General features: G+C 42.5%; 1 pseudogene; it reads right to left on the reverse strand.

The window, feature by feature from the left end:
• Positions 1-4,864: 4,864 nt before the first annotated feature.
• On the reverse strand, positions 4,865-5,564 carry LOC102129480 (small ribosomal subunit protein eS8 pseudogene; annotated as a pseudogene).
• Positions 5,565-23,840: the final 18,276 nt, after the last annotated feature.

Below are 23,840 nucleotides of genomic sequence, written 5' to 3' on the forward strand. Positions count from 1 at the left end.
ATCTTCTTCCACAGAAGTTGTTGCAACTTTCACTCTCACCAGCAATGTGTAAGATAACTTGCTCCTCCATACCCTCACCAATAATGAGCTATCAAATGTTATTTTTGCCAAGCAAATAAATTAAAAGTGATATCTCAGTTTTTGTTTGTTTGTTTTTTGAGACAGAGTTTCACTCTTTATTGCCCAGGCTGGAGTGCAGTGGCATGATCTCAGCTCACTGTAACTTCTGCCTCCCTGGTTCAAGCAATTCTCCTGCCTCAGCCTCCCAAGTAGCCTGGATTACAGGCACCCGCCACCACACCCAGTTAATTTTTGTATTTTTAGTAGAGATGGGGTTTCACTATGTTGGGCAGGCTGATCTCGAACTCCTGACCTCAGGTGAGCCACCTGCCTCGGCCTCCCAAAGTGCTGGGATTACAGGCATGAGCCACCATGCCTGGCCCTTCTTGTTTGTTTTGAGACAGAGTCTCACTCTGTCAGCCAGGCTGGAGTGCAGTGGCACCATTTTGGCTCACCGCAACCTCTGTCTCCCGGGCTCAAGCAATTCTCCTGCCTCAGCTTCCCGGGTAGCTAGGATTACAGAGGTGTGCCACCACACCCGGCTAATTTTTGTACTTTTAGTAGAGATAGGGTTTAACCATGTTGGCCAGGCTGGTCTCGAACTCCTGACCTCAGGTAATCTGCCTGCCTTGACCTCCCAAAGTGCTGGGATTAGAGGTGTGAGCCACCAGGCCCGGCCTCTTCTTGGTTTTTTAATCCCTCTTCAGCCATATGGTGAATTAAATCTAAGTTGTATTGTAGGATTAATGGAGAGCAGCTAAAGAGGAATGTGTTCAGCCAACGATAGTTATCGTGAAGGATAAAAGGCTCAAAATCCTGATTTTAAAATTCCAAATGCTGATTTTAAAATCAGTACATGTTGAGCTGAGCCCTGAGACAGGCCTTTGTTTCAGTCCCAACCAGAGCAGAAGTAAGCATTTTTGGAACCATAGGAAAAAGATTATTTGAGAAATAATGGAATGGGACAAAAGATTATAATGTGCTACAGCTCTCTGACCATTACACTTTCTAAACTATGAATACAATTTTACTTTTCATAAATGATTTCATAAATTGCAAAATTTAGAAATAATGCTGAAATAAAAACAGCTTCATCCCAAGTTTCCTGATTTTTTTTTTCTGTACATGTTTGGTGACCCTTCTTTGATGGTGGTATCTTAGATACTTGTTCAGTTTCTTTTTTTTTTTTTTTCTTTTGAGGCAGAGTCTCACTCTGTCGCCTAGGCTGGAGTGCAATGGCGTGATCTCGGCTCACTGCAACCTCCGCCTCCTGGTTCAAACGATTCTCTTGCCTCAGCCTCTCAGGTAGCTGGGACTACAGATGCCCGCCACCACGCCCGGCTAATTTTTTGTATTTTTAGTAGAGACAGGCTTTCGTCATGTTGGCCAGGCTGATCTTGAACTCCTGACCTCCGGTGATCCACCCTCCTCGGCCTCCTAATGTGCTGGGATTACAGGCGTGAGCTACCACGCCCGGCCTTGACACTTGTTCAGTTTGACTAACAGGTAATCAGTGCTCATCATAATACCCCCCATAGGAGCTGGGAAGTATACTTTTCAGTGGGACAAAAGGTGGAAGAGGACCAGCAGTGAACAGTAACTGAGGTCTCTGTATCCCCATTTCTGCCTTCCTTTCTTCCCTTCCCTTATTGTCACTCGTACTAAATTATCCAATGCTTCAAACTCCTCACACGCCAGGCTTATACCTCTATAGGCATTACATGGAGAAGAAAAGCCTGAGTCGTGTTTTCAGGTAGTGCAAAATTCTGTTATCTCTACTATTTTCCAGGTAGCCAGAGGAATTGTATAAGATTCAACTCCAAATTATGTGTTTCCCCATAATGTAGCCCTTGGACTCATGCTTTATAAAATAAACTATAATCATCATAAAATATTTTAGAAAGATTTTGTGCTGGACTGGCTCAGTTTGTCCAGTCAGATCACTTTTTTTTTTTTTTTTAATGGAGTCTCGGTCTGTTGCCAGGCTGGAGTGCAGTGGCGTGATCTCAGCTCACTGCAACCTCCGACTCCTGGGTTCAAGCGATTCTCCTGCCTCAGCCTCCCAAGTAGTTGGGACTACAGGTGTGCGCCACCACGCTCAGCTAATTTTTGTGTTTTTAGTAGAGATGGGATTTCACCATGTTGGCCAGGATGGTCTCAATCTCTTGACCTTGTGATCTGCCTGCCTCAGCCTCCCAAAGTGCTGGGATTACAAGTGTGAGCCACAGCACGCGGCCCAGCCAGATCACTTTCTACTCTTACCCTGCTTTGTGACCTGGAAAGGTGGACCTTTAAGGGCTGCAAAAATTCAGTTCCATTTTCTTCTGGCTTCCTGTTGGGTTCAGCCAATGGGAGCTATCAGTAACACATCCCTTGCAGTTTCTCTTAAGGCTCCCAGTACTTCAACAATTTTAATAAAGGGATAGTTGACAATCGCCCCTTTTGAGTGTTCCCTTTCTTTCCTGCCAAGACCCTGACCCATATGTATTTCAAGTAGAATTACATATGTTTATTATTGCAAATAGCGTTAAAGTGAGAAGTGATCAGTTTACTATCCAAGCCGTTCACTTTTCTGCCTCTTCTTTTTTTGCTGCCTAGCTCTTGACTTCAGATCATGGCCACAAGGGGGTGAACAAAGATAGGGACAGAAACAAATCTCAAAACCCATGCTTTAGGAATTTTTATAAATGTTCGATTACACCAACAGAAGTTAACTGGGGTTTACAGGTAATATTTCTTTTTTATTCAGTGTTCTTTTTAAGTTTCTGTTTTTGGCAACATTTTTATAGTCAGGGAAGTATAAAGCTATTTTTCAAAATAAAAGGGGAAGTAAACTTGCTAAAAATATATAATAGAATTTACTTTGAACTCTTAAAGTTGGAATCTGTGAAAAACCAATTATCATCTTTATCTGGACTTTTCATGACCATTTAAAGCAACATCTTCGGGGACCGTCTCGGCCTTTCCCTCTCTCTTTCAGTATTCTGCTTGTTGGCACTGATGTAATGGTGCTTTTTAAACTATTCTGCACACACTGGCTATCTATTTACATGGAAGAGTTAGTCAGTTATAAGGTATGACTACAAAGTAACGAGGATTATACCTTTAGCCACTTCTCTTTTTTATTTAAATCAATGGGTTTGTGTTTTTTTTTAAAATAGAGTAACACTGGCAGAATGCTTGGGAAACTTCAGCTGTGCTAATCTCCAGATACCCCATTTACTTTAAGTGATTTTTGAGCTTTAAGTTTTCAAATCTCATTTACTTCAAGTAGACTAGCTAATCTTTTTCACTCCAGTAAACTGGAGCCAATTCCCATAATATTTTAAAATGCTTGTCATCCACTAGGACTGTGGATTTGGCTTTCTGAAGTTCCCTATGAAGTCCTCTGAAATCGGATGCATCATCCATCATTCTCAGAGGGAGTTCAAGATGAATCCTAACTTGCCTCAATGTCCTGCAAAAATAAATTATAATGGAAGGATTTCACTTTCCTCATTTTACTCTAAATTCTCATCCCTTCCACCAAAATTCAGTGAAAAACATAAGTAAAATAAATTGTGAAAGTGTGAAGATATGCTAAATAACTTATAAACATGAAGAGGAGGCAATCATCTTTGATATTAAGATATGTTATAAAATTGTAAACATCCCAAGATATTCTAAAGTGTTTTGTAAATGCTAAACTGTAAATATTGTTCGTTACTGTAATTGAACAAGAGTAACTAAGAAGTGAAAGCGTTAGGGAGAAGGAGTTATATTGCACTGACTATGCTTTGTGCTTTTAGGCTCTGCTGGCCTGGTGAACCCTGCTTCTCAAATGGCCTGTGGTACAGGTATGGAGATGTTCAATGCACTATAAGGGACACAGGCTAAAGGACTGACTCTAAGAGCAGTCACAGAACTTAAGCACAGTAAGCTCCAGTTCCACACACGACATCCTAAGCCCTCCTTATATAGTCTCTGTTGCTGCCTCACATGCTAGCCCTTATAAAGCATTAGTGCTCTGTTTATATCTCTACATAATAAATGCAAAAGCTGGATCTCCTTCATGCCTCTATTAGGATTTTACTTAAAAAAAAAAAAAAAAAAAAAAAAAAACGCAAAACACAAAAAACTGTGGGCTGGGCACAGTGGCTCACACCCGTAATCCCAGCACTTTCGGAGGCCCAGGCAGGTGGATGGCCTGAGCTCAGGAGTTCGAGACTAGCCTGGCCAACATGGTGAAACCTTGTCTCCACTGAAAATACAAAAATTAGCCGGGCATGGTGGCACACCACTGTAATCCCAGCTACATGCGAGGCTGAGGCAGGAGAATTACTTGAACTCAGGAGGTAGAGGTTGTAGTGAGCTAAGGTGCGCCATCCCCCTCCAGCTGGGCAACAGAGCAAGACCTTATCTCAAAAAAATAAATAAAAATTTACTATCATCAATGTGCAAATGGGTGGATGATAAAATTTAACCATCTCAACTATTTTTTATTTATCGGGGGTTGGGGGATAGTGTCTCACTCTGTTGCCCAGGCTGGAGTGCAGTGGCCTGATCTCGGCTCACTGCAAGCTCTGCCTCCCGGGTTCACGCCATTCTCCTGCCTCAGCCTCCCAAGTAGCTGGGACTACAGGTGCCCGCCACGACGCCTGGCTAATTTTTTGTATTTTTTAGTAGAGACGGGGTGTCACTGTGTTAGCCAGGATGGTCTCCATCTCCTGATCTAGTGATCTGCCCGCCTTGGCCTCCCAGAATGCTAGGATTACAGGCATGAGCCACCGCGCCCTCAACTATTTTTTTTTGGTGGGGGGGGGGGGGGGGAACAGAACAATAAACACCTTTATTACACGGGTGAAGACAAAACGAGGATTTATTTGCCTTTCCGGGCTTTGATTTTCCTAAGATAGAACTCCAACTCTTTGCCCTCTAGCACATAACCATCTGCTCGGCCACACTGTCCCGGCCTGGAAGCAATGCACGCAAGAAGCTTGCCCTGCTGGAACTGCTCCTCCAGGAGACTGCTGATTTTGGCATTCTTTTTCCTTTCATCATATTTCTTCTGAATTTTTTTAGATTCTTTTTTTGTTTAAAATCTCTTCTTCTTCAGGAGTCAGCTTGGCTCCCTTCTTGCGGCCCAGGGGCAGCGCGTAGTGGGACTCGTACCACTGTCGGTACGGTGTGCTGTCCATAAGCACGATGCAATTCTTCACCAGAGTCTTGGTACGGACCAGCTCATTATTAGATGCATTGTAGACAACATCGATGATCCTTGTTTTACGAGTACAACACTCTGAGCCCCAGGAGAAATTCCCTACGTCCAGCCTCAGGGCACGGTATTTCTTGTTACCTCCCCGCACACGGACTGTGTGGATGCGGCGGGGGCCAATCTTGGTGTTGGCAGCCGGGCGCCCCAACTCATACTTCCGCTTCTTGTGGTAGGGCTTTCTCTTGCCCCCGGTTTTGCGGCGCTTGTGCCAGCTGTCCCGAGAAATGCCCATCGTTCGGCGCTGGCTGGACATCTCAACTATTTTTAAGTGTACATTTTAAGTGTACATTTCAGTAGTGTTAAGTATGTCACTGTTGTAAGTATTAAGTTATCGTTGTTGTAAAACTAATCTCCAGAACTTTTTCATCTTGCAAAACTGAAACTTTACCCGTTAAGCTCCCCGTTTCCCGACAGCCTTCTGGCAGCCACCATTCTTTCTGCTTCTGTGAATTTGACTACCTTTTTTTGTTTTGTTTTGTTTTGAGACGGAGTCTTGCTCTGTCACCCAGGCTGGAGTGCAGTAGCATGATCTTGGCTCCCTGCAACCTCTGCCTCCCAGGTTCAAGCGATTCTTCTGCCTCAGCCTCCTGAGTAGCTGGGACTACATGTACACGGCCACCACTCCTGGGTAATTTTTATATTTTTAGTACAGATGGGGTTTCACCATATTGGCCGGGCTGGTCTGGAACTCCTGACCTCGTGATCCACCTGCCTCGGCCTCCCAAAGTGCTGGGATTACAGGTGTGAACCACCACACCTGGTGAATTGGGCTACTTTAACTCATACAAGTGGAATCATACAGCAAGTGTCTTTTTGTGAATAGCTTATTTCACTCAGGATAATGACCTCAAGGTTTATTCATGTTCTAGCATGTGTCTGAATGTTTTTCTTTTTAAAGACTGAATAAACTATATTGAATGTATGTACTATTTTTGTTTATCCATTCATCTGTCAATGGACACTTGGGTTGCTCACACCTTTTGGCCATTGTGAATGATGCTGCTAAGAACATAGGTATACAAATATCTGCTCAAGTGCTTTCCTTTACTTCTTTTGGGTATATACCTAGAAGTGGAATTGCTGGACAATATAGTAATTCTATTTTCAGTTTTTGTTAAAACTGTCATACTGTTTTCCATAGTGGCTGCCCCATTTTACACTCCCACCAACAGTACACGTTTCTTCACATCCTCGCTGACACTTATTATTTTCTGTTGTGTTTCTTTCTTTTTCTTTTTGAGACAGGGTTTTGCTCACTTTCTCGGGCTGGAGTGCAACGGCATAACATAATCATGGCTCACTATAGCCTCAATCTCCTGGGCTCAAGCAATCCACCCATCTTGTCCTCCCAAGTAGCTGGGACTACACGCATGTACCAACTCACCTGGCTAATTGTTTATTTTCTGTGGAGACAGAAAAAAAAATGTTGCTCATGCTGGTCTCAAATCTGAGCTCAAGCAATCCTCCTGACTCAGCCTCCCAAACTGGTGGAATTACAGGTGTGAGCTACCATGCCTAGCCTTTAGCCTATTTTTAAATAGGATTTTGTTGTTGTTGAATTGTAGGAGTATTGTATATATTTTGAAAATTAACTTCATATAGAATGTATGATTTGCAAGTATTTTTTTCCATTCTGCAGGTTGCTTTTTCACTCTGTTGATTGTGCTATTTAATGCACAGAAGTTTCTAATTTTGATGTAATTCATTTTGTTTTTATTTTATTTTGGTTATCTGTGCTCTTCTTGGTGTGTCATGTCTAAGAAATAATTTCTTTTTTTTTTTTTTGTCGTTGTTGTTGTTGTTGAGATGGAGTCTCACTCTGTCGCCCAGGCTGGAGTGCAGTGGGACTGTCTCAGCTCACTGCAACCTCCACCTCCCGGGTTCAAGCGATTCTCCTGCCTCAGCCTTTGAGTAGCTACGATTACAGTCATGGGCCACAACGCCTGGCTAATTTTTGTATTTTTAGTAGAGGTGGGGTTTCATCATGTTGGCCGGGCTGGTCTTGAACTCCTGATCTCAAGTGATCTGCCTGCCTCGGCCTCCCAAAGTGCTGCGATTACAGGTATGGGCCACCACACCTGGCATGAAATCATTTCTAAATTCATTGTCATGAAGCTTTCCCCATATGTTTTCTTCTAAGAATTTTGTAGTTTTCTTATTGTCTTTTTACGACTACCTTTTCTGCATTTGTTGGGAGATTTCTCTGCTTCTTGTGGGATCTAGACTACTCATGTCCTGTGGGTAGAGTTGTTGGTCAAGGATGTGTTTGTTTACTCAATCATGCTGATAGAGGCAGGAGGCAGATAAACTCTGGGCAGATAGGGGCGGGTCCCTGGCAAAACCCCACTTTTGAGCTCAAAAGCCTAAAACCCATGGCCCAAAGTGAGAACCTCCATCCCTGTGTGCCTGCTCTCTCTCAGTTGGTTCTTTCTGAATCATGTCTTTTTACTAATTTAATGCTGCCTTTTCCAAAACCACCTACTACCCATCCCACACGCTGTCCTGTGCCTGTAAAGATCCCAGACTCAGCCAGTAGAGAAGAGAAGCAGCTGATGTCAGGGAGAGGTGACCTGACTTCAAAGATGACAGCTGGACGTTGGAAACAGGAAACTTGACTTCAGAAGAGAGAGGTAGAGAGATCACTTGGCTTCAGGGGAGAGCAACCTGCCCTTCCCATCCTTTTCCAGCTCTCCTCTTTGCTCAGAGCTGCTTTTGTTGCTCAATGAAATTCTCTGCATTTGCCATCCTTCAGTTCGTCTGTGTGACCTCATTCCCCCGGGCACTGGACAAGAATTCAGGATGCACCAAGTGCGGGTAGCTGAAAAGGCTGTCACACTGGCCCTTTGCCCTCGCTGGTGAAGGGCAGCCACCCCACTCAGTGAGGCAAAATGCCCACTGAGCTGGTAACACACTGCTGTTTGTGGATGGCAGAGCTAAGCGAGCATTGTAACCTGCCTCTAAGGCCTTGGGGTCACAGGCACTCCCACCCGGCTACTGCCGTGGGGCCTGCAAGGAGTTCACTTCTGCCAGCACTAAAGCAGTGTGCTGGCTCCCGCACTCACTCTCCTGTGCACTCCCTCCAGCAAGGGGTGGAGCATGGTCGCGGACCCTAGCAAACAGAGTTTGCTCCTGCTGGTGCTGAAGTGACCGGCCGATTCCCACACTCCTTTGCTCATGTGCTCCATCCAGCAAGGACCTGAGCAGAGTGGGCTGAGTAAATGGGGGACCCCTGTCCTGAGTTCTACAAAGGCGTCAAGAAAATCTATTGTATCGATATTGCTTTTGGAGCAGTCCTCTCCTTTATTTAATTTTATTTTTATTATTATTTTTTGAGATGGAGGCTTGCTCTTTTACGCAGGCTGGAGTGCAGTGGTGTGATCTTGGCTCACTGCAACCTCTGCCTCCCGGGTTCAAGTGATTCTCCTGCCTCAGCCTCCCTAGTAGCTGGGATTACAGGCACACATCACCGTGCCCTGCTAATTTTTGTATTTTTAGTAGAGACAGAGTTTCACTATGTTGGCCAGGCTGGTCTTGCACTCCTAACCTTAGGTGATCCACCTGCCTTGGCCTCCCAAAGTGCTGGGATTACAGACGTGAGCCACTGTGCCTGTAATCTCTTTTAGAAAGGAGAATATTTTCCTAGGTATAGATTCTTCTAAAACTGACAGCACCTCTCAGTTTTCACATACATACATATCACCCGCGAATGTTGTGAAAAATGTACACTTTAATCAGGAAGGCCTGGATAGGGCCTGAGGTTCTTAATTTTTTTTTTTTTTTTTTTGAGACAGAGTTTCACTCTTGTCACCCGGGGCAGAGTACAATGGTGTGATCTCAGCTCACTGCAACTTCTGCCTCCTGGGTTCAAGCTATTCTCCTGCCTCAGTCTCCAGAGTAGCTGGGATTACAGGCATATGTCACCATGCCTGGCTAATTTTTGTATTTTTAGTAGAGACAGGGTTTCACCACATTGGCCAGGTTAGTCTCAAACTCCTGACCTCAGGTGATCCGCCTGTCTTGGCCTCCCAAAGTGCTGGGACTACAGGCATGAGCCACCGCACCTGGCCCAACAGGTTCTGCATTTCTAAGAAGCTCCTTCATGCTACTAGTGGTTGGACCCACTTTAAGTAGGAAAGGAGGAGACCTGAGATTATGTACGGCCTTTTGTTTCTGGGTGGGCTATGAGGAGCCTCCAGTTCAGATGCTAAAATATAGATTATTTTTCAGTTTTTATCATATGACAAGCAGCTCCATGAAGTTTCACATAGCACTACAGGATCTCATCCTTTTTATTCTCACAACAATGCTGTATCTTATGACTTACTACGGATGTCAATTTGGTATTCATGAGCTAAATTAGCAGGGTATGAGAGTTTACCACAGGGCTAGTCACCCTTTCGGGGGGTCCTAAGGACTTTTGCCTTTGTAGATCACTTTCCTCCATAAAAAAATTAAAAATTATATTTTATTACTGCACTGAGATAAGGATACAGGCAGATTCATTATTGTATATTCACTATTATTTATTTCTTATTTTAAAAGGAATTAAGACATTTTTGTGGAGCCCTGAAAGTATGATTGGCGCTAGGCCCTGTATCTCCTGTGCCTAATGGGAAAGCTGGCCTTGGTTTGTTGAAGACTCTAATTCAGAATTCTACGGGTGAGACTGGCAGCCATACAATACTTGGCAGATTGCTGAGCTCCCACAGTTAATGGGCAGAGGCAGATAGCTGGAATTCCTGTGATTTTCAGACAGGATACTGTCTGAAACTGGATCAGCAGTGTTGTTGTGAGTTGGTCATAATTTTCCATTGCTGCTTTTGTTTGTTTGTTTGCTTGTTTGTTTGCTTGTTTGTTTGTTTGCTTGTTTTTTTGAAACAGAGTTTTGCTCCCTTGCCCAGGCTGGAGTGCAGCGGCACGAGCTAGGCTCACTGCAACCTCCACCCCCAGGTTCAAGCGATTCTGCTGCCTCAGCCTCCAGAGTAGCTGGGATTACAAGCATGCGCCACCACGCCCAGCTAATTTTGTGTATTTTTAGTAGAGATGCGGTTTCACCATGTTGGCCAGGCTGGTCTCGAACTCCTGACCTCAAGTGATCCGCCCGCCTCCAAAGTGCTGGGATTACAGGCGTGAGCCACCACATCCTGCCTCTTCTTGTTTTTTTTTTTTTTTTTTTTCTTTTTTAAGCAATTATTATTTTTTTATTTTTTTATTTTATTTTATTTTATTTTATTTATTTATTTTTTTTTTTTTGAGGCGGAGTCTCGCTCTGTCGCCCAGGCTGGAGTGCAGTGGCCAGATCTCAGCTCACTGCAAGCTCCGCCTCCCGGGTTCCCGCCATTCTCCTGCCTCAGCCTCCCGAGTAGCTGGGACTACAGGCGCCGCCACCTCGCCCGGTTAATTTTTTGTGTTTTTAGTAGAGACGGGGTTTCGCCGTGTTAGCCAGGATGGTCTCGATCTCCTGACCTTGTGATCCTCCCGTCTCGGCCTCCCAAAGTCTGCACTTTGTTTTAAATCTGAAGAATCAACTTGAATCTAGATGTCATCAATGAGGGTAGGAGACTAGCTAGAACCAGATGCTAAAGAAGGGGTGGCAAAATATCTAGGATAGATGGGCTGAGAGTGACAAAAACAGATCACTACAGTTTCAGAAAAGAAGATTCAGGACAGGACCAAATCTGGAAGCCTCAAGGGAAACAGGAAAATCCTGGCCTCTCATTCTACCTCAGGACAAAGGATATTGGAGAAGGGACTATCTCCTGGGTGCATATCTCATAACTTTCATCATAAGTTATAATCAAACTGCAAATTCTCTTCATGCTAGTATATCACGGCATTTCCATCTGTGATTAGTGTTCTCAGTGCTCAACCTGGCTGGTCTATCTGAATGGTCATAGTAGGGTCTGGCTTTTCCTCTAATATTCAGACTTATACCCAAATATACTTACAGCAAGGAAGGCTTACCAGGAAAATGCCCCTTCCCAATACTACCCTGACTTGTTATCTTAGTTGCTGCCTGCATTTGATTCTAATTGAATGCAGAGCTTTGAAGGGTAAATGGCAATCATTTGGGCTGCTGGTTAGCAATGCATTTTCCCTTCTTTTCCTGGGCTCTAAGTCAAGTTCTGGTAAGGTGGTGAAAAAAAGTGTATATACCTCGAGGAACGAGTGTGAGGAGTTCTTGGGTAATGAGGACCCAAATGTTCTTTTTCTTTTTTCCTTTTCTTTTCTTTCTTTTTTTTTTTTTTTTTGGAGATAGAGTCTCTCCCTGTGGCCCAGGCTGGAGTGTAGTGGTGTGATCTCGGCTCATGGCAACCTCCGCCTCCCGGGTTCAATCGATTCTCCTGCCTCAGCCTCCTGAGTAGTTGGGACTACAGGCGCACACCGCCACGCTCGGCCAATTTTTTAGTAGAGATAGGGTTTCACGGTGTTTCCCAGGCTGGTCTCGAACTCCTGAGCTCAGGCAATCTGCCCACCTCGGCCTCCCAAGGCGAGAGCCACTGTGCCGGGCCCAAATGTTCTTTTTCTTTCTAGCTTCAAAGGAGCAAGTGAATCACAGGAACCAGATGTACAATATATTTTTCATTTAGAAGATACCTGTTAACAACCACAGGGTTTTTAGAAAGTTCTGAACAACTCATAAACAAAGCAAATGACTTCTTAAACTTTAAATCTGGTCACTACATGCTAATTATAATAGAAATGGAACACTTAGAGTGCTTTGACAGAATATAAGATCGCATTCCTTTTTCTGTCATTTGAGCCTCTATATTTAAACACTCAAGAAAAAAGTGTTCCTATAAAGAATTACTAAAATTTATAAAGAAACAATACGAATCATGAATTAAGTTTTAAGTGCTATAATTTTTATTTTTTGAGATGGAGTCTGGCTCTGTCACCCAGGCTGGAGTGTAGTGGGTGATCTCATCTCACTGCAACCTCCGCCTTCGTGTTCAAGCGATTCTCCTGCTTCAGCCTGCCAAGTAGCTGCGACTACAGGCGTGCGCCCCCACGCCTGGCTACTTTTTGTATTTTTAGTAGAGACAGGTTTCACCATGTTGGCCAGGCTGGTCTTGAACTCCTGACCTCAAGTAATCCGCCTGCCTCAGCCTCCCAAAGTGCTGGGATTATAGGCGTGAGCCACCGCACCCAGCCTAAGTCCTATAATTACATGTGCAGCTGTACAGAAAATAGCCTGACAGATGACCTGGCCATGGAATAAACATAGCTTACATCAGATAGTGAGGGCATCCTGTGAACTTCCAGAAAACTGCAGTCGAGTCGTCATCTTGAGTAAAGGTTTTGGCTGATTTGATAAGAAGTTCTGATAAGAAGGTTTAAAAAAGGACTAATGTATGGAAGCTCTAGAGAAATAGATTAAATCTTATTATACGGAAGAACTAAGTCAGACAGAATAGATCATTCCCAGGGGATGGCCAGGAATTTCTAGCAGGAATAAGCCACTCAGCCACTTGGTGGAGATGCTGTAAAACAGAATGCAAGTAACATATGGCTGTGCATGATCACTTTAATCTTGGGATTTTGTGGTTCTTTATTTGGAGTCTGAACAGTTGTTGTTTTAAACTGACTGAGAGTTTATTAATAGTGGTTACAGAAAAACCACCATCATTTCTCACATGCCAAGTGAAAAAGATGAAACACATACAAAACAGAGTGCTAGCTGTTATCACTAATACACAATCTTTAAAAAAAAAAAGTTTATTTTTAATTTTTGTGGGTACATAGTAGGTATATATATTTATGGGTTATATGAGATATTTTGATCCAGGCATGCAGTGCATAATAATCACATCATGAAAAATGGGGTATCCATTCCTTTAAGCATTATCTTTGTGTTACAAACATTCCAATTATACTCTCTGGTTTGTTTGTTTGTTTGAGACTGAGTCTTGCTCTGTCACCCAGGCTGGAGTGCAGTGGTGATCTCAGCTCACTGCAACCTTTGCCTCCTGGATTCAAGCGATTCTCCTGCCTCAGCCTCCTGAGTAGCTGGGATTACAAGGCGCCCACTGCCACACCTGGCTACTTTTTTTGGTATTTTTAGTAGAGATGGGGTTTCACCATGTTGGCCAGGCTGGTCTCGAACTCCTGACCTCAGGTGATCCACCTGCCTCAGCCTCCCAAAGTGTTGGGATTACAGGCGTGAGCCACTGCGCACGGCCACTCTTTGTTTTTTTTTGTTTTTTGTTTTGAGACCGAGTCTCGCTCTGCCACCCAGGCTGGAGTGCAGTGGCGCGATCTCGGCTCACTGCAAGCTCCACCTCCCAGGTTCACGCCATTCTCCTGCCTCAGCCTCCCTAGTAGCTGGGACTACAGGTGCCCGCCACCACGCCCGGCTAATTTTTTCTATTTTTAGTAGAGACGGGGTTTCACCGTGTTAGCCAGGATGGTCTCGATCTCCTGACCTCGTGATCCGCCCACCTCAGCCTCCCAAAGTCTTTATTTTTATTTTTATTTATTTATTTTTTTGAGATGGAGTCTCGCTCTGTCGCCCAGGCTGGAGTGCAGTGGCACGATCTCGGCTCACTGCAAGCTCCGCCTCCCGGGTTCACGCCATTCTCCTGCCTCAGCCTCCCGAGTAGCTGGGACTACAGGCGCCCGCCACCTCGCCCGGCTAGTTTTTTGTACTTTTTAGTAGAGACGGGGTTTCACTGTGTTAGCCAGGATGGTCTCGATCTCCTGACCTCGTGATCCGCCCGTCTCGGCCCCCCAAAGTGCTGGGATTACAGGCTTGAGCCACCGCGCCCGGCCACAGTCTTTATTTTTAAACGTTAAATTGAATTATTGATTATAGTCTCCGTTTCGTCCTATCAAATACTATGTCTTATTCACTATTTCTATTTTTTTTTTGGTACCCATTAAACATTCCCACCACCCCCACAGTCCCTCACTGCCCTTCCCAGTCTCTAGTAACCATCCTTCTTTTCTCCATGTCCATGAGTTCAATCGTGTTGATTTTTAGATCCCACAAGTAAGTGAGAACATGTGATGTTTGTCTTTCTGTGCCTGGCTTATTTCACTTAACACAATGACCCCCAGTTACATCCATGTTGTTGCAAATGACAGGACTCTTTTTGTGGCTGAATAGTACTCCATTGTGTGTAAGTACCACATTTTCTTTATCCATTCATCTGTTGCTGCACACTTAGGTTGCTTCCAAATCTTGGTTATGATGAATAGAGCTGCAATAAACATGGGAGTGCAGGTATCTCCTCAATATACTGATTTCCTTTCTTTGGGGTATACACCTAGTGGTGGGATTGCTGGATCATATGGTAGCTCTATTTTTAATTTTTTGAGGAACTTCCAAACTGTCCTCCATAGTGGTTGTACTAATTTACATTTCCACCAACAGTTAGAAGAGCTTCCTTTTCTCTACATACTCGCCAGCATTTGTTATTGCCTTTTAGATAAAAGCCATTTTAACTGGGGTGAGATTATTTCTCATTGTAGTTTTGATTTGCATTTCTGTCATCATCAGTGATGTTGAGCACTTTTTCATATGCCTGTTTACCATTTGTATGTCTTCTTTTGAGAAATGTCTATTAAAATATTTTGCCCAATCAGATTATTAAATTTTTTCCCCATAGAGTTGTTTGAGCTCCTTATATACTCTGGTTATTAATCCCTTTTCAGATGGGTAATTTGCAAATATTTTCTCCCAATCTCTGGATTGTCTGTTCACTTTACTGATTGTTTCCTTCGCTGTGCAGAAGCTTTTTAACTTGATGTGATCCCATTTGTCCATTCCATTTTTTGCTTTGGTTGCCGGTGCTTGCAGGGTATTACTAAAGAAATTTTTGCCCAGACTGATATCCAAAAGAGTTTCCCCAATGTTTTTTTTTTTTTAGGGTCTCACTCTGTCACCTGGGTTGGATTGCAGTGGTTTGATCTTGGCTCACTGCAACCTCCACCTCCTGGGCTCAAGCGATCCTCCCACCTCAGCCTCCTGAGTAGCTGGGACTACAGGCGCAAGCCACCACACCCAGCTAATTTTTTGTATTTTTTGTAGAGACAGGGTTTCGCCATGTTGCCCAGGCTGGTCTTGAACTTCTGAGCTCAAGGGATCTGCCCACCTTGACATCCCAAAGTGCTGAGTTTGCAGGCGTGAGCCACTGCACCTGGCCTCCCCAATGTTTTCTTGCAGTAGTTTAATAGTTTGAAGTCTTAGATTTAAGTATTTAATCCATTTTGATTTGATTTTTGTACACAGTGAGAGATATGGGTCTAGTTTCATTCTTCTGCATATGGATATCCAGTTTTCCCAGCACCATTTTTTGAAGAGACTCTTTTCCCAGTGTATGTTATTGGCCCCTTTGTTGAAAATGAGTTCACTGTAGGTATGTGGATTTGTTTGTGAGTTCTCTATTCTGTTCCATTGCTCTATGGGTCTGTTTTTATGCCGGTACCATGCTCTTTTGATTACTACAGCTCTGTAGTACACTTTGAAGTCAGATAATGTGATTCCTCCAGTTTTGTTCTTTTTGCTTAGTATAACTTTGGCTATTTTGGGTCTTCTGTGATTCCACATATAGTTTAGGAATTTTTTTTTTTTTCATTTCTGTGGATACAGAATCTTTCAATGAGAAAAAAATAAAAATTCAATGAGTTCTATTACAATAGGTCATACTGCAGATGTTGCCAACTGACAGTTATACTATAAAATTAGACAAGATGATTATAATTTGTTAGTTATAATTTTGCTATTCCCAAACTTCCTGTGAGACCTTGACTAAACTGACAAACCTGAAAATTCTAATTCCTAAAACAACAAAACCCTACCACTCACAGACTTCAGTAATTCTCAAACTTATGTGTGTGTGAGAATCACCTGGGGAGCGTAATAAACATCAGATGCCTGGGCCCCACCCCTGGAGATTCTGACTCAGTTGGTCTGGAATGGGGCCCTGGGCAGTTCCATGTTTACAAGCTTGTCATGTCATTCTGATGTGCTGCAAATTTGAGAGCTGCTGGCCTATCTCAGGGGAATAGTATTTGTATTAAATAAGTAGTCTAGAAAACAAAGCATAATGCTTCCTTTGTGGCTATCAGTCATTAGCAACTTTCCAGAAGCAGAAATTATATATCCATTTATCACAAAACTAACACATTTCTGTCTAGCTTTGACTCAACAATTAAAATAGTGCAGGGGTTAAGAACACACACACAGGCTTTGGGGTGAAACCAGGGTTTGAATCCTGGCTGTGTCCGTTACTAGCAGTGAGACCTTGTCCAAGTGGCTTCATTTTGAGCCTTAGTTTCTGCATTTGGAAAAAGGAACTAGAGTACTTATTTATCTCCCAGGGTTGTATGAGGATTAAATGAGAGAATGTAAATAAGGCACCTACCACAGCCATAGGCAAGTGAAAAGCAATCAATAAATGGAACTATTGGCCAGACGCGGTGGCTCACACCTGTAATCCCAGCACTTTGGGAGGCCGAGGCGGGTGGATTACCTGAGTTCAGGAGTTCGAGACCAGCCTGGCCAACATGGTGAAACCCCCATCTCTACTAAAAATACAAAAATTAGCCAGGTGTGGTGGCAGGTGCCTATAATCCCAGCTACTTGGGAGGCTTAGGCAGGAGAATCACTTGAACCCGGGAGGTGGAGGTTGCAGTGAGCTGAGATCGCACCATTACCCAGCCTGGGCAACAAGAGTGAAACCCTGTCTCAAAAAAAAAAAAAAGGAACTATTATTATTATGTTGACTAATTACTAGATGATTTCAGTGTGACTTTGCTGTGATTAATGCAGGATTAGAAACAGGATCAACTTAATATGAACATATTAAGCTTTCTGTGGCAATATATTTGTTCTGGAAAGGGTGAAACATACAAGTGTGTATATTATACACACTACAAACAAATGTTTTATCTATTTTAAAGTAATTATATTTAGTCTCTTTCATTCTTAATGTGTTTATATCATTTACTTGGAAAAATGTTTCCATATCATATAGGGAGATCATTTTACAGAAGAAAATGAATGGCATGAGATGGCCACCTGTTTCATATTCTAGGAGACACAGCAGTCACAAGCTATGGAAATCAAATATTTAGGAGACTGGTTTTATATCCTAGGCCAAAGTTATCCCTCAAAACCAGAATGCTTTAAAAAAAAAATAGTCTTATGGTGATGAAGACATACGTCTATAATACCAGACTGAAAAGTGGTAATGGTAATCAGCAAACAGCATTAACCATAGTTTTTTAGTTATAGTGCTCTGACCTATCACATTAAAACGAACAATTTTCAGATAAAGAATCTTCAACTACATTTCCAGTGGAGAAACTCAATTGCCCTATCCTAGACTTATGCAACTCTGGTTCTCAAAGGTCCTTAATTTTTATCTATAAGAACAATTCTTTATTTCCTACTTTATGATGCCAAATGGGTAAGGGTAGGGGTGAGGCGAGGACAGAAACGTCCTAGACGTCAGCAGTAAAGTCCCTGAACAGAGGTGGAGAGTGCTGCTTCCCACGTTTGCCTTTCTCTGGGAGCTGGTCAGAGGCATAACCAATATAGTGAGGACAATGGCTTTCATGCAAGATCTCCTGGCAGAGATCCTGATGAGCTGCTGGAGATCCCCTGGGTGTTATAATTATCAGCACACATCTATGGAACAATGCAACTGTGAAGCGTACTGTGCTGGGTACCAATACAGAGTAAGTACCTTACATTAATTCTGCAACAAAATATGCAGTCTTACAATTAATGATCCATGTGTGAAGGAGTGAATCCTAATGGCAGTAACAGAGGGTTTGCAGGTATGCTCACTGACAGCATGGCAGGGTCCTGTTACAGGAATTCTATTACAGAATGAATCTTCTCTTGATAGAAAAACAGGTGTTGGTTGGTGGCTACAGCCAAGAAGGATGAATGACTGATAGGAACAGGTACCTGGGTCTTGTCTGAATATTCTAGTTTAGTATAAACACCCAGCAGCTCTTTGTTGCTTTGTTTCTGCATTTATTCAACAAATTTTTATTGAATATTTCTTATTATATTTAGGTTGCACAGAGCAGGGAGCTGGAGTTACAATGGAGTGTTAGACAAACATTGATCCTAAGAGACTACTAACAGGTAAATAAGTAAAATTTAGTATAGCCAATTATACTTAAGTACCGTGATGGGGGAAGAACAGGATACACTCAGAGCACAAAGAAGGAGCACCGAGCACGAAAATTTGAAGGGAAGAACAAGCTAAGACTTGAAGATTCAAGAAAGAGTTATTTTCAGAGAAGATGGGAGGATGGATGAAGGAAAAAGGCAGAGACAGGAGTGAGTGTTCTCCACAGAAAAAACAGTAAGTTGGAAGGCCTGGAATAAATTGCAGGGTGTGTCCAACCAAATGGCCCAAGAGTACCCTGGCACACAGTGGAGGATGTATGTGTGTGACGTGAGATGAGATGAGGGTAGAAAGCAAAGCCAAGAACAACAAGAGGCTAGTGGCCAGGCACAGTGGCTCACAATGGTAATCTCAGCACTTTGGGAGGCCAAGGCAGGAAGACTGCTTGAGTCCAGGAGCTCGAGACCAGCCTAGACAACATAACGAGACCCTGTCTCTACAAAACAAAACAAATATTAGCTGGGCAGTCCCCGCTACTCAGGAGGCTGATGCTGGAGAATCCCTCGAGTCCAGGAGTTTGAGGCTGCAGTGAGCTATGAGCTATGATTACACCAGTGCACTCAGGCCTGGGTGACAGAGAGACCCTACTTCTTAAAAAAAAAAAAAAAAAAGGTAACATACAGTAATTTCTGAAATTATTAAAACCATATAAGGTGCCAGGAAGTTCCAGTTAGGTCACTAGCAGCAGTAAGTTGATATCATTAAATCTGAGCAGACTGAGTAAAGTTGAAGAGTGATGGGCTCTTCGTTTTCTATGCTAGCTATTGATGCTTTCTCCCCGTATCTCGTTAAAGCCTATCTATTCCCAACTAACTGTAAAATATGAGGAACACAGCAGTTTTGTCAATGTAAGAAAACTATTCAATTAGTAGATAACAATAAAGGAATTCTGTTCACAGAAAGCTTATAAAGTGTTTGAACAAATGTGGTATTTGATATATATTGCCTGAACTACTAGCCTAAGTGCGAAGATCATGTTTTCCCAGGTTCCTCCAGACTGAAGTAATCAACACTTAACCAGCTGCAGCCAGCAAAAAGAATAACATAAACAAAAGCAACACACACAAGCACACTCCTTCCACTCACATGTTTTATACTATTTTTTACTTAAAACAAAAAATGTGTGGCTGGGCACAGTGGCTCATGCGTGTAATCCCGGCACTTTGGGAGGCTAAGGTGGGCGGATCACAAGGTCAGGAGATCCGAGACCAGCCTGGCTAACATGGTGAAACCCCATCTCTACTAAAAATACAAAAAAATTAGCCGGGCGTGGTGGTGGATGCCCGTAGTCCCAGCTACTTGGGAGGCTGAGGCAGGAGAATGGCGTGAACCCGGGAGGCAGAGCTTGCAGTGAGCTGAGATCACACCACTGCATTCCAGTCTGGGTGACAGAGTGAGACTCTGTTTCAAAAAAAAAAAAAAAAAAAAAAAAAGTGTATCTTCCAATGGAGCCCACAAAGCCTCATGCAGCAGGAGCATGTGATGGGGTCTGTTTTGTCTGTTTTCTATGAAGGCATGATTTTACATAACAGCATTTATGCACATAACAGTCTGTCAGCAACAATACACCTGAAAATTTGATTTGGAGTTTGTACTTTCCCAAACCTTTGTGTTGATACAGACAGAAAAAGTGAAGTAGTAGATTCTAAACAGCTCAACCCAAAGGATTTCATCCTCAATATGAACAAAAGAGAGTTGCCAGAGGGCCCCTAATTATGCTTATTTCAGGTGCCTCTCCCCTTCCAAAAACATGTCATTTAAAGTATTTCAAATTATAATTACTCTTCTTGAAGAGTAAATGACAGATCCCTGGACTTTTCACGGTGCTGTGACACTCCTGACCTAGACTACCATCCTTCACTCCTCTGCTGGAGCAGGTCACATGGTGATGGGAACCTGGGAATCCTCAGGAAACAGGCTGGCAGAGGGCTGCCTGACTGCAGCAGGAGAATGTTCTTGTCTCAATTTTCCTTCTGCCGTCTCAGGGAGAGAAGCACCCTAACAGCTTAATCCTTATGTTAAAACCTCAGCAAAACAAAAAAACAAAACTAAGCACAAAATGATTGCAGCCCCTTTTTTAGAGAGAATTCTGATGACATTCTATTTTTTTTCTTTGTTCCTTGCTCTAATACTCAAACCAGGAAACACTAATCTGTAGCACTTTTCTGGCTCAGTGGTGCACAAACACCCACCAAAACCAATTATAACTCAACTGCAGGCTCAAACTCCTGGGCTCAAGCGATCCTTCACCTCAGCTTCCAAAGTAGCTAGGGGTACAGTTGCTCACCACCATGCCCAGCTAATTTTAAGTTTTTTTTTAAAGAGACAGGGTCTTGCTATGTTGCCCAGGCTGGCCTTTAACTCCTAGACTCAAGTTATCCCAAAGTGTTGGGATTACAGGCATGAACCATCATGCCCAATCTGCCATTAAGTTTTTCTTTCAAATAGCTTTATTGAGACATAATTCACATACCATAAAATTCACTTATCTAAAGTATACAGTTCAATGGCTTTTAATATATTCAGAGTTGTGTATCCATCACAATTTTAGAACACGTTCATTACCCCCCAATTCTATGCCCCCTTAGCTGTCACTCCTCAATTTTCCCATCCATACATCCTTAGGCAACCATTATTCTGCTGTTTTTGTCTGTACAGGTTTGCCTATTTTGGACATTTCATATAAATGGAATCATACAGTGTGGTCCCTTGTGAATGGCTTCTTCCACTTAGCATAACGTTTTAAAGGTTCACCATGTTGTAGCATGTATAGTATTTCATTCCTTGTTATTGACAAATAATATTCCATTGAATATACATTTTATCTTTCCATTAATCACTTATGGGCATTTGGGTGTTTTTCACCTTTTGACTATCATAAATAATTCTGGTTTGGACATTCATATACAAGTTTTAGGGTGAACACGTTTTGATTTCTCTTGGTATTCTCTTGGGTATCTAGAAATGAAATTGCTAAATCATATGGTAACCTTGTTAAACCATTTGAGGACCTATTAGACTATGTTCCAAAGTGACTACACTATTTTACATTCCCAACAGCAATGTATGAGGATTCCAATTTCCCCACATCCTTGCCAACACTTGTTAAAATCAGTCTTTTTGTTGAGAGTCATCCTAGTGGGTGTGAAGTGGTATCTCACTGCAGTTTTGGTTTGCACTTCCCTGATGGCAAATGATGTTGAGCACCTTTTCATGTGCTTATTGGTCACCTATATCTTCTTTGGAGAACTATTCAGAGTCTGCCTATTCAGAGTCTTTGTCCGTATTACAGTTGTGTTGTCTTATTATTGAGTAGTTCTTTATATACATGTAGTATAAAAAGCTCTTTATACAAAAGTAGTAGCTCTTTACATATATTCTAGATACAAGTCCTTTATCAAAAACTTTTAATTTTGAGAAAGTCTAATTTATCTTTTTCCTTTTTTTTTGAGATGGAGTCTCACTCTGTCACCCAGGTTGGAGTGCAGTCATGCGATCTTGGCCCACTGCAATTTCCAACTCCTTGGTTCAAGGGATTCTCTTGCTTCCACCTCCTGAGTAGCTGGGATTGCAGGCGTCCACTATAATGTCTGGCTAATTTTTGTATTTTCAGTAGAGATGGGTTTCACCATGTTGGCCAGGCTGGTCTCGAACTCCTGACCTCAAGTGATCCACCCACCTTGGCCTCCCAAAGTGTTGGAATTACAGGCGTGAGCCACCGCACCTGGCCCCATTTATCTTTTTTGGGTTGCTTATGCTTCTGCTGTCTTATCTAAGAAACCATTGACTAATTCAAGGTCACAAAGATTTAAACCTATGTTTTTTCCTAAGAGTTTTATAGTTTTTGCACTTACACTTAGATCTCTGATTCATTTTAATTTTTGTTTACATGTGAGGGGTCTAAATTCACTCTTTTGCATGTAGATGTTTGATTGTTCCACCAATATCATCTCTGAAAAGACAATTCTTTCCCCATTTGTTGTGGCACCATTGAGGAAAATCATCTGACCACAAATGTGAGGGCTTTTTTGACTCTCAATTCTGTTCTATTGACATATATGTCTGTTCTTACACCACTATCACTGTCTTGATTACTATAGTTTTGTAGTAAGTTTTGAAATCAGGAGTGTGAGTCCTTCAATTTGTTTTTCTCAATTGTTTTGGCTATCCTAGTTCCCTTGCATTTCCATGAGTTTTATGACCAGTTTGTTGATTTCTGCAAAGTCAGCTGTAATTCTGACAGGGATTGCATGGAATCTGCAGGCCAATTTTGGGAGTACCACTATGTTAATATTAAGTGTTCCAAGTCATTAACGTGGGATGTTTTTCCACTTATCTAAGTCTTCTTTATTTTCTTTCAACGTTTTATAGTTTTCAAAGTATAAGTTTTTGCGCTGCTTTTGTTAAATTTATTCCTATTTCTTTTTGGTGTTACTATAAATGGAATCACTTCCTTAATTTCATTTTCAGTCTGCTCATTGCTTCTGTATAGAAATACAATAAATTTTTCTATGTTGTCCTTGTCTTCTGCAATCTTGCATATATGCCAATGTTTTAGGGCATAGCTAGATAGATAACCGGAACACCAATCCTTCACTTATTATACAATGAACACCTTAACCTCTTTCCTATCTATTCCACTGCCTCTGCTTTAGTTCAAGGCCTCACACCTACTGGCCTGGACTTATCCTCATAGACTTCTAACAGAGCTTTCTGCTTCCATTGAATTCCCTGCAATTCCTTTTACACTACTGCCAGAATGAGTTGTCTGAAAGACAAGACTTTCACAAAATTTACTTGTTTTGAATAATCAAATATTGATTCAAATATAAGAACTTGGAATAATATAATCAAAGCTCACAAAATGTTTACTAACTGGCCCAATGTATACTCCTGTCACCTTCCAATGTAACTTTTGCAAGCCTTCAGACACACTGCTTACTGTATTGGGGCTTCCTTTCCTCCAACTAGCTGGCTCATTCTCATCTTCCTTTAACTTGGAATACCTCTGTGAATCTTTTCTTCCTGGTTTCTTTTTCCACAGTCGGTTTTACGTTTCTTCCTCTGGGAGCTCGGAAAGTCCTCTATCCCCCTCCACTGTTGAGCCTCATACACTATTCCAACTAAAGTTGTAAACTGCTTCAGGCCAGAGGACAACTCTGACTTTTGTATTCCTAACACCTGGCATACCAGGAAATAGCATTCAGATAAAAAGAGGAGAGGGTAAGAAAATGGGTCTTGAAATGTAACTTCAGAGTACAGTCTCCAGGCTCACTTTTGGAGGGTGAGCTGGAAAATTGAAACATGTTAATTGATTCTTCATCCTGAAGCTTCCCATGATCAAAGGAGGCCTTTTGTGAAATCCTAGACCCCAC

The sequence above is a fragment of the Macaca fascicularis genome, chromosome 7 (genome assembly GCF_037993035.2).
Source record: "Macaca fascicularis isolate 582-1 chromosome 7, T2T-MFA8v1.1".
Lineage (NCBI taxonomy): Eukaryota > Metazoa > Chordata > Mammalia > Primates > Cercopithecidae > Macaca > Macaca fascicularis.